Source organism: Salvelinus fontinalis, chromosome 3 (assembly GCF_029448725.1).
Source record: "Salvelinus fontinalis isolate EN_2023a chromosome 3, ASM2944872v1, whole genome shotgun sequence".
NCBI lineage: Eukaryota > Metazoa > Chordata > Actinopteri > Salmoniformes > Salmonidae > Salvelinus > Salvelinus fontinalis.
In genome coordinates, this window is record NC_074667.1 from 31,268,000 (window position 1) to 31,279,678 (window position 11,679).

Below are 11,679 nucleotides of genomic sequence, written 5' to 3' on the forward strand. Positions count from 1 at the left end.
CGACCAGTGCGGGGAGGTGGAATAACCCTATGTAGGCCTATGTAGGCGAACCGGGGAAACCATGCGTAAGGCAGGTGCCATGTATGCCGGCCCGAGGAGACGCACTGGAGACCAGACGCGTTGAGCCGGCCTCATGACACCTGGCTCAATACCCAATCTAGCCCTCCCAGTGCGGGGAGGTGGAATAACCCGCACTGGGCTATGCACTCGTACAGGAGACACCGTGCGCTCTACTGCGTAACACGGCGCCTGCCCGTACTCCCGCTCTCCACGGTAAGCCTGGGAAGTGGGCGCAGGTCTCCTACCTGCCCTTGGCCCACTACCTCCTAGCCCCCCCCAAGTAATTTTTGGGAATTACTTACGGGCTTTTCGGGCTTCCGTGCCAGACGCGTTCCCTCATAGCTCCGGTTCCTCTCTCCGGTAGCCTCTGCACTCCCCAGTGCCTCCAGCTGCTCCCATGGCTTTTCGGGCTTCCAGCCACGTCTCCTTGCTGCCTCCTCAAACCACCGCTCCTGGGCTTTAGCTGCCTCCCTCTCTTCCTGAGAACGGCGATTTTCTCCTGCCTTAGCCCAGGGACCTTCTCCATTCATTATCTGCTCCCATGTCCAGAAATCCTTGTTTTTCTCCTGTCCCTTACTCCGTTTATTTTTCCCTTGCCGCTTGGTCTTAGCGTGGTGGGTGATTCTGTAACGGCTGGTGCTCTCCTCATCCTCGGATGAGGTGAGGAGAGAAGGATCTTCAGACCAAAACGCAGCATTTGGGAACTAAGCCATCTTTATTATAAAATACGATGGCAACACGAAACGAAACAAAACACTTTCAAAACTACAAAACAAGAAAACGACGTTGACGAAACCTGAACATAAACTTACGTACAGGAAACATACGACATCGAAACGAAACGAAACAAACAAACGCTACAGTCCCGTGTGGCACGAACATACATACTGACACAGGAGACAATCACCCACAACGAACACTGTGACAACGCCTACCTAAATATGACTCTTAATTAGAGGAACGCCAAACACCTGCCTCTAATTAAGAGCCATACCAGGTAACCCAAAACCAACACAGAAACAGAAAACATAGAATGCCCACCCAACCTCACGTCCTGACCAACTAACACACATAACAACTAACATATATAGGTCAGGAACGTGACAATATCTTACATATTACATATTAAACTAAAGTAAATCTATTGAGCACCTATTGCATATTAAACAAAAATGTATCTGTTTTATATCAGGTACCTATATGTATTAAACTATTGCCTAATCAGCCATCAACAACAGAGCTTGCCATTTCCACACGGCCAATTGCTTTTCTGACTTGTTGAAAATGGTGTTTAATTTTGAAATGTCACCCTCATACATATGTATGATATGGCCTTTTGTATTAGCTGAGAAACAAGAGATACAGCAGTGTGTGTGTTTGCATTTCCCTCCGATATTAGTGTATTCTAGATAACAGAGTTCAGAACACAAAATGTAGCTTCTGAAGTTATCTACTAGATAAAGTGAGGGGTCAAGGCACTACGGCAATCAAGGGATTATTGGTGACAAAGACAAGTAAAATATAGCAATAAAAGTAGCACAATAAAAGAAAAACAGAGGTGCAGTGAATTATTGTGATATGATGCTTTTGCGCCTTTTTCTCGCTTGTTAACACTAAAGAAGGACTCCCTACAGACAAAACCAGTAATGTAGAATAAACTCTAGTGCCCTCAGCCTCTCCCTATAAGACGGATACAAAAAAATCTGTGGGAGGGGGAAAAGTGGGAGGGAGAAAATGGAGAACGGCCTTTTTGTACCTCTTTTGTATAACCCTGATTATTTAACGGCTCCTGCGGTCACACTTTCAAGCTGTTTAAATGAGGTAAGATGGTGGTGTCAAAGGCCTGATAACTAGGTCTGCCTTCTGCACTGTTTCCCTTCCTGAGAGTTCTCAGGTAAATGTTAAGATGAGGTTCTCACCACCATCTACTATTATGTGGTTCCACTATGCCGTATGCCAGGGAGGATTCACACAGCCTGGTTCTTAGGCCAATTTAACCTGTCAGAACCACTGTGAACTGCTTGGTAATAATGAGGGTCTTGCAGGCTATAGTAGTTCTCTCCTATGCTTTTTTAGTGCTTTGTCTTTAGCTTTTGAGGATGTAATGTACTGTAACTCAGCCAACCAAAAACATTCCCAGGAAATTAGCTTTTAATGCTTTAAAAAAATGTTGCACAATAGTTTTATCTCATAAGAAACACTTGGGAATTTAGTTATTTTTTACCATAACTAAACATATCCTATGTATTCATTTATTCGGCAGGTCTGTTCCCAGATTCTTTCTGCCATCACCGAACTGAAGGCAGCTAATGGACTTGTATTCAGTCAGGGGAGAATCATTGGAGGGAATCGATTTCCTGATGTTCCTCTGAATGTTTAAATGGATATTTAAATGTCAGCAGCCACAGGAGCACATCAATACCGAGATCATCAGAGGAATGCACAGAAAACACCAGGATAAAAATGAACGAGCTGTCTGATGAATAAACACATTGGAGATGGCAGAACTGTTCAAAACTCAATAGGTCTCCAGGGTCAGTTGTCTGTCTTAGAGCCCACACACTCATAAGCTCCACCATGTACCTTTATTCACAAACAAACAACTGACCTGAAGTTACCTGACGAAGAACCTTGCAGGATTGAAACATTGTTTGCTTGTGAATAAAGGTATGTGGTGGAGCTTATGAGTGTGTAGGCTCTATTTCTTTTATACCAACTTTTTACACTTTAAAAACTAAATAAAGGATGTGCTTGTGATCCCACTTGACTCAGTTATCTGTCGTCCCAGCAAACCAATATTGGTTAGGTTGCGGCAAACGTTCTCAGAACACAAAAACTGTCCAATCGTGCGGATGACTATACAATATCTGTATAAAAAATTTGCCTGATGTTTCAAGAATGTTACCAGTACATATTTAATCTGTTCTTTAAAGGTTCCTAGAATGTTTCATTAGGTTGTGGGAACAGTCTTGTGGGAATATTGTGGGGCATTACAAAGGATAAACTGTCTAGTTGTGCAGATGATTATACAATGTTTATTTTCAGGGAGCAAAAAAAACATTCTCTTGATTATACAAGAACGTTCCCAGAACACATTTTTTATGTTCTTTAAAAGTTCCTAAACACTGTGGGGATATGGCAAGAGAAGTTTACATACACCTTAACCAAAATACATTTAAACTCAGTTTTCAATTCCTGACATTTATTCCTAGTAATCACAAAACATATTATTTTATGTGTTATAGCCTAACTAGACTATATGGCTATAAAGGCCTGGGAAAAGCTGTCTAATTTAAATTAAACCAGAGAGGAAGAGGCAAACTTTAGGTTACTTTGGTGAATTGGCGAGGCATGCAAGACATATGCGCACGGTTCTGCCTGCCTCTCCTCTCTCCCTCGCGCTGGCCTGCCTGCTCTTTCTCTTCACTAGGGTTTCCACCATTTACGAATTCGCCAGATGAAGTTTCGCCCCCATTCATTTTCAATGGGAGCACGCCGAGCAGTGCGCATGGGATTGTGAGAAGGTGAGCGGCGTGAACCCTGCAATATAAAAAGTTAAGCTCTGCTCTACTTTACGCAAATTGCACGCGGCCACCGCTGCCGATAATGAAACATACTTCCGCCTGTCATTAGTTCCGGGAAAGGAGAACCAAAAAGCATGGAGGAAACCCAATCATTGCTGTGTCTAGTTTTCCAATTCTATATGATTTTGCTATGCTAGAATACAGAGACAAAATCATGAGGTCAATGGCATGGAGGAGGATTGCAGAGATTGTTGTTGTTGATGGTGGGTGAAGAGAGATTTCCACAACAACGTTTGCTTGTGCTGCTAGCTAGCAATGAACATCAAGCAACCAGAACCTCAACACTGCGATCAAAAACACCATTTGTAAATGTGTTGAGTAAATTAAATTGTGAGATTTGTCAACCAAAGGATAGAAATCACCCACCAGTAACATACATAATAACATTGTAAATGATACACTAAGCATGAATTTCCCATGTGATATGCTACCAATTGGATTATGGTTTCTTCAAATTATGATTATAATACAGAATATTGTAGTTTATGGCTCTTTCATTATACTTGTGTCATGACATTGATGATTATAGCTCACTTCCTGTAAAATACATTGGCCTACATGCAGATTAATGGGTACTTTGGGTAAAGTAAATTGTGGCTCTGACTTGCAAACATTGTTGTGCACATCTGTCTTTACCCTCCATCAAATCAAATCAAACTCTATTTGCCACATGTGCATGTAACGATCTTCTTCGTCTGATGAACAGGAAGGATCGGACCAAAACGCAGCGTGGTAAGTCTTCATGCTTTGTTGAAAACTGAACACTAAATACAAAATAACAAAGTGAATAAACGAAAATCGAAACAGTCCTGGAAGGTGCAACAACACAAAACAGAAAACAACTACCCACAAAACACAGGTGGGAAAAGGCTACCTACAGTGGGGCAAAAAAGTATTTAGTCAGCCACCAATTGTGCAAGTTCTCCCACTTAAAAAGATGAGAGAGGCCTGTAATTTTCATCATAGGTACACTTCAACTATGACAGACAAAATGAGAAAAAAAATCCAGAAAATTACATTGTAGGATTTTTTATGAATTTATTTGCAAATTGTGGTGGAAAATAAGTATTTGGTCAATAACAAAAGTTTCTCAATACTTTGTTATATACCCTTTGTTGGCAATGACAGAGGTCAAAGGTTTTGTGTAAGTCTTCACAAGGTTTTCACACACTGTTGCTGGTATTTTGGCCCATTCCTCCATGCAGATCACCTCTAGAGCAGTGATGTTTTTTGTTCTTGAAAAGAAGAACAATAGAAAAACAATAGAAAACATAGAATGCCCACCCCAACTCACGCCCTGACCGAACCAAAATAGAGACATAAAAAAGGAACTAAGGTCAGGGCGTGACAGTGCCGAAGACAACAAGTGTACACTTTACCGTGAAATGCTTACTTACAAGCCCTTAACCAACAGTGCAGTTTAAGAAGAAGAAAATATTTACCAAATAGGCAAAAATAAAAAGTCATAATAAAAAGTAACACTAAGAATAACAATAACGAGGCTATATACAGGGGGCACTGATGCCGAGTCAGTGTGCAGGGATACAAGCTAGTTGAGGTAATCTGTACATGTAGGTGGGGGCAAAGTGACTATGCATAGGTAACAAACAAACAGCGAGAAGCAAGTGTACAAGGGGGGGGGGTCAATGTAAATTGTCCGGTGGCGATTTTGATGAATTGTAGAGGAGTCTAATGGATTGGGGGTATAAGCTGTTGAGGAGCTGTCTGGTCCTAGACTTCAAACCAAGGCGCTCTGGTACCGCTTTTCGTGCAGTAGCAGAGAAAACAGTCTGGAGTGACTGGAGTCTCTGACAACTTTATGGGCTTTCCTCTGACACCGCATATTACAGTTGAAGTCGGAAGTTTACATACACTTAGGTTGGAGTCATTAAAACGTGTTTGTCAACCACTCCACATACGTCTTGTTAACAAACTATAGTTTTGGCAAGTCAGTTAGGACATCTACTTTGTGCATGACACAAGTAATTTTTCCAACAATTGTTTACAGACAGATTATTTCACTTATAATTCATTGTATCACAATTCCAGTGGTTCAGAAGTTTACATACTCTTAGTTGACTGTGCCTTTTAACAGCTTGGAATATTCCAGAAAATTATGTCATGGCTTTAGAAGCTTCTGATAGGCTAATTGACATCATTTGAGTCAATTGGAGGTGTACCTGTGGATGTATTTCAAGGCCTAGATTCAAACTCAGTGCCTCTTTGCTTGACATCATGGGAAAATCTAAAGAAATCAGCCAAGACTGGTCTGGTTCATCCTTGGGAGCAATTTCCAAACGCCTGAAGGTACCACGTTCATCTGTACGAACAATAGTACACAAGTATAAACACCATGGGACCACGCAGCCGTCATAATTCTCAGGAAGGAGACACATTCTGTCTCCTAGAGATTAACATACCTTGGTGTGGAAAGTGCAAATCAATCCCAGAACAACAGCAAAGGACCTTGTGAAGATGCTGGAGGAAACAGGTACAAAAGTATCTATATCCACAGTAAAACGAGTCCTATATCAACATAACCTGAAAGACCACTCAGCAAGGAAGAAACCACTGCTCTAAAACCGCCATAAAAAAAGCCAGACTACGGTTTGCAAATGCACATGGGGACAAAGATCGTACTTTTTGGAGAAATGTCCTCTGGTCTGATGAAAGAAAAATAGAACTGTTTGGCCATAATTACCATTGTTATTAGGTGGACGCTTGCAAGCCGAAGAACACCATCCCAACTGTGAAGCACGGGGGTGGCAGCATCATGCTGTGGGGGTGCTATGCTGCAGGAGGGACTGGTGCACTTCACAAAATAGATGGCATCATGAGGGAGGAAAAATATGTGAATATACTGAAGCAACATCTCAAGACATCAGTCAGGAAGTTAAAGCTTGTGGGTCTTCCAAATGGACAATGACCCCAAGCATACTTCCAAAGTTGTGGCAAAATGGCTTAAGGACAACAAAGTCAAGGTACTGGAGTGGCCATCACAAAGCCCTGACCTCAATCCTATAGAAAATTTGTGGGCAGAACTGAAAAAGCGTGTGCGAGCGAGGAGGCCTACAAACCTGACTCAGTTACATCAGCTCTGCCAGGAGGAATGGGCCAAAATTCACCCAATTTATTGTGGAAAGCTACCCAAAACGTTTGACCCAAGTTAAACAATTTAAAGGCAATGCTACCAAATCCTAATTGAGTGTATGTACATTTCTGATCCACTGGGAATGTGATGATAGAAATAAAAGCTGAAAATCATTCTCTCTACTATTATTCTGACATTTCACATTCTTAAAATAAAGTGGTGATCCTAGCTGACCTAAAACAGGGAATTTTTACTAGGATTAAATGTCAGCAATTGTGAAAATCTGAGTTTAAATGTGTTTGGCTAAGGTGTATGTAAACATCCGACTTCAACTGTATATAGGTCCTGGATGGCAGGAAGCTTGGCCCCAGTGATGTACTGGGCCGTTCGCACTACCCTCTGTAGCGCCTTACGATCAGACACCAACATCTGCAATCCTCCTCCATGCCATTGACCTTCTGATTTTGTCTCTGTATTGTCTCGAAAATCATTCTCAGCAAATAAACGAGGTAGAATTACAATGCTCCCCACGGCACATTATTTTCCTTTTTGATATTTATTATTAACCTACAAATTGCCAGCTCCTTATTTTCATGTTCAGTCCTGTACCTAGAATACAAGGGCTGGATTTGCACTAAACAATTTAATGTCACAAAAATGATGTAGAAAATCTGGCATTATCTACTGGTATCATTTTAAATTGGAGAGCTGACAACTGGACAAAAAAAGACATGTTAATTTGAGAAAGCAACACAGACAAATTGGAGACAGATCCCGTCATGCCTTTTTATTGCAGAATTGTGATCTGTGATGAATGAACATTCACACTAGTTCATCTTGTTGACAAATAAAATGCATTTAAACACTTCACTTCAATGAATCAACATTGAATTAAATAATTGAATTTGTAAATGTTAAATATCTTAGTAAGTAGGCTATTATTACTAAAGCACAATTTCAGTGGTGGCCAACCTTCCTCCACTCCCTGATCTACTTGTTGAAGGGGCTTCTATTCCAGTCTAGCAATAATTAACATTATTATCAGCTCATTAGGTTTGATAAGTTGAATTTCTACTTTTGGTTTGATAAGCACACACAGCATACCTCCAGGAGAAGAATTGGCCTGCTACAGTTGTAATACGTTTGTAGCCTACATTGTGTGTGACTTTTAACTGTATTGTCATATACAGCATTTGCTAACATAAGTACACATACAACCCATGGCATACAAGGATCTGCCAGCAGTCTCTTGGGACATTCACTGGGATGTATTCATCTGCAGACAAGCTTTCACAGCTTTCCATATCTGAGGACAGACATCACAAAGAAACAGGTTTCATTTTATTTCAATTAGACTGCCATGACTATTATCTCTCTGTCTGTCTTCATAGTTTTCCTCTCTAGGGACTAAACCTGGAGAATATTTGCATAATGTTCTCCCACAACCTACCCTGTCTAACTAGTAGTACACTGTACTCCCTTTTCTGACAGCTGGAGTAGAAAATAATTTCACCCTCTTCCATTGCTGTCATCTACAAATGCATTTGGAGCATGCGTTTTTAATTTACAACGATTAATAGGCCTACGTCAAGATAACACGCTAAGTTAACTAGATGTAGTATGTAAAGTTGGCTAGCTAGCTAATAATCAGCTCATTAGCCTACACACACTGGCCTGCTGTAGCTAGATAATAATACATAGATTTTGTACATTTTCAAAACGCATTTACCTACTTGATTATGTTCACGCCACGCCTACGAAGTGGCCAATCTTTTGGAGCAAAGAGTTGTCAAGCAGAGGTACCACTTCTGGCTGAAACGAACTGTAAAGATGCAAGTGTTTGTTCAGTCGGTTGCCTGTAGAATATCCTAGTTTATGCATGGGGCCGATGTCGGAATACAGGGGTATCTTCAGGACATTCTTGCGCGCACATGGTACTCATCGTTTCTGAGGGGGTGGGGGTGTTTTTGTCTCATAGTATGAAATTACAGTAGGCTACTGGTAGCCTGTATCGATTACCCTTTTCAGGTGGAATGTGGTCCCTAGAAAGCGCCTCTGTAAAGGCAGTCATTGTTGTTCTCCCCCTTAGACGAGGAGGGGCATGGATAGGACCAAGATGCGGATTGAGGGAAATAAGCCATCTTTTAATGAAAACAGCAAACAAAACACTACAAAACTACAAAACAACAAACGTGACTAACCTTCAACCGTCCATGTGAGGACACAGGAACAAACACCCACAAAACCCCAGTGAAACCCTGGCTGCCTTAGTATGACTCTCAATTAGAGACAAACGATACACACCTGTCTCTAATTGAGAATCATACCAGGCCGAACACAAAAACCAACCTAGAAATACAAAACATAGACTGCCCACCCAAAACACACGCCCTGACCATAAACACATACCAAAACAACATAAAACAGGTCAGGACCGTTACAGCCTCGGGCAACGTCATGTTTGTTCGTCTGTTATTAGGTTAGGCTACACAATGGCTTTTTTAATGCCGACGTCAAAACTTTCTCTGGAAATATGAACAGCATTTTACTTGTCTGTAAAGTAATGCTGCGACTGAAGTGGGACTAACTTCCATCACTAGGCGACCAGAACTGTCAATCAATTAATGTTGAGCTGCTGCAGGCATTTGACTGCCTGCTGACTGCACGCAGACTACTCTCTCCTAAAAAAAGTACTTTACAGTTCTTTAAATACAGTGACTTAAAAACAGCACAGCAGCACATCAATCAGCAACATGTATTGTTGTCAGGGAAGCAGTAGAACATTTAATGCTGGAGCAGAATTGTACTGTCTGAAAAGGTACAGACTTCTGATGCTGCAATTTTTTTAATTGTCTGAAAAGCTATCTATTCTTGCTATTGACATGTTACTGTAACAGTATCTGCTTTCTATGATTGTAAAGGGTTGCTGTAGATGTAACTTTATTGCCCAGCCCTAGCGGTCAAACATATGTAATAGGACTATTATTCGACATTGTGAATTGACACGGAATTTTGTGATTTGGTTTCTTATCGTTTTAACGGAAAACCAATAACAAATGTCCATTTAAATTATCAATTTGTCACATCCCTATTTGTAACCCTATATTGTAAGATTTTTTTCATTTTATCATTTTAGTTGGATATATATTTATAAAGCTTCCTTTAAAAAAACGTGTGTTCTTGTGTATTCATATAGGCCTACTTCTTAAATACAGGCTCAGGACATTTAAACTACTATAAATAATAAACAATTTGACTTTTTCTCAATTTCAATCAAAACACATACTAATGCATGCAATACTCATTCTGAAAATTATACGTCATAAATATACAAAAACAAGTTCAGGTTCAATTAATTCATGTTTTATTGATTACATGTTCTGTGTTGTTTTAATCTTAATTTAGCACCTTCAGGGATACAAAAAAAACAGATCATTATTGAATATGAAAAGACTCTGGCGATTAACACAAAATTTAACAGCATTTGGTTTACTGTGCAAAATAGTATATTCTTCAGATGAGCACCATTATGGTCACTATTCATCCTAAAATAAACCCACGTTCCTTGCACCAGTTCTCCTGTGTGGTGCAGAATGTAGTTTGCCCAATGTAAGTTTCCAGGTCTTTCACCTTCACATTCCTGTGATTACGACGGCATGCACCTAAAACCATTAACTGTACTCCTTTTAAATGTCTAAATACTAAATCCTATCACATTTCATAGTCAACTCACAGATTATGACTTCACAACATTATAATGTTTTTAAATGATCGTTTCCCCTTCCACCCCTTGTAGCTGTACTGTGTTATACAAGTTATTTAAAGGAAGCTTTATAAATATCTATCCAGCTAAAATCCCACTTCATGACTTTCAACACGTGATATAGTAAAGTATAGTGTTACAAATACAGAGCATATGAACAGGATGGGAACATTTTAATAACTCAGAAACTGCGTTCTATGTCATGATAGGGTAATACAGTCAATCTATATACAGTAGACTGAAAAAACCCTGCAATACCACAGCTTTCCCCTGGTGGCGCAGAGGGTTAAACAACCCATGTAAGTCAAAGCCCTTCGATGGTGATATCTACAAAGCTAACACATAGAATTGTTAAGATGGTCATACCATGGATCATTTACCTATTTGGTTTAGGATTTTAGGACCCCTGTAGGTATAAAAAAATAAATAAGTAAAAGTTATTTGATAATCCATTGAATTTGGTCTTTACTGCTATAGCCTCATAGAAATGCATTGAATAACACATTTGTACATGGCAAAACAGATAGTAAAAACAGGGAAGTATGTTTGAAGTGTCTGTCCTACAGTATATCTGAGAGATATAAGAAAACTCGAGATTTGTAGATTTTTATTTTTTTAGCTCCATATTAAAGCACTACTCATGACACTTTTCCCCCCCTGTTCACAGTGTCATATTTACAGCCCGGTACTGGGTTACCTTCAGACGACTGCCGTAAAGCATGTGTGCGTCATAGAGCAAAGCACGTGTCCATGAGAGTCTCAGCTTTCGATGGTGGTGTCATATTAACTTCTAGATCAAACAGTTTGGGTTTGACAGGCGGTTTTATGAGAAGAATTGGGAGGTCCACATCGGCGACTCGAGACGACTGCCGTAAAGCTTGTGGTTGTTGTAAAGCGAAAACAACCGCCACCCTTGTATTCATGATAGTCTCCGTTTTCGTTGTCATATTAGTTTCCAGCTCAAAGCATTCGGGTTTTATAGACTATTTCGTGACTATTTTTATGTCTTGATCTTCTCGTGTCTGGAAAAACACTGTATTCACAAGCCCTAGGTTATGGAAACGCTGACTGGCGGCTGCTGGCGAACTCAGTAGAATCTCACAAAGCCTGTGCAAGAAGCAGGTCTAGCGTAAACACATGGGGAGCTATTTAATAAAACGTGATGACGTCACGGCATGACG

The 11,679-nt window shown here is 40.4% G+C and overlaps 1 long non-coding RNA gene across 1 annotated transcript in view; it reads left to right on the top strand.

Moving 5' to 3' along the window:
• Positions 1-2,732, top strand: part of LOC129843647 (uncharacterized) — a 96,053-nt gene extending 93,321 nt beyond the window's left edge. The window contains exon 6 of the long non-coding RNA XR_008757868.1: positions 2,324-2,732. This is a non-coding gene — a long non-coding RNA (uncharacterized LOC129843647). The remainder of the gene's footprint in view (positions 1-2,323) is intronic.
• The last annotated feature ends 8,947 nt before the right edge of the window (positions 2,733-11,679 follow it).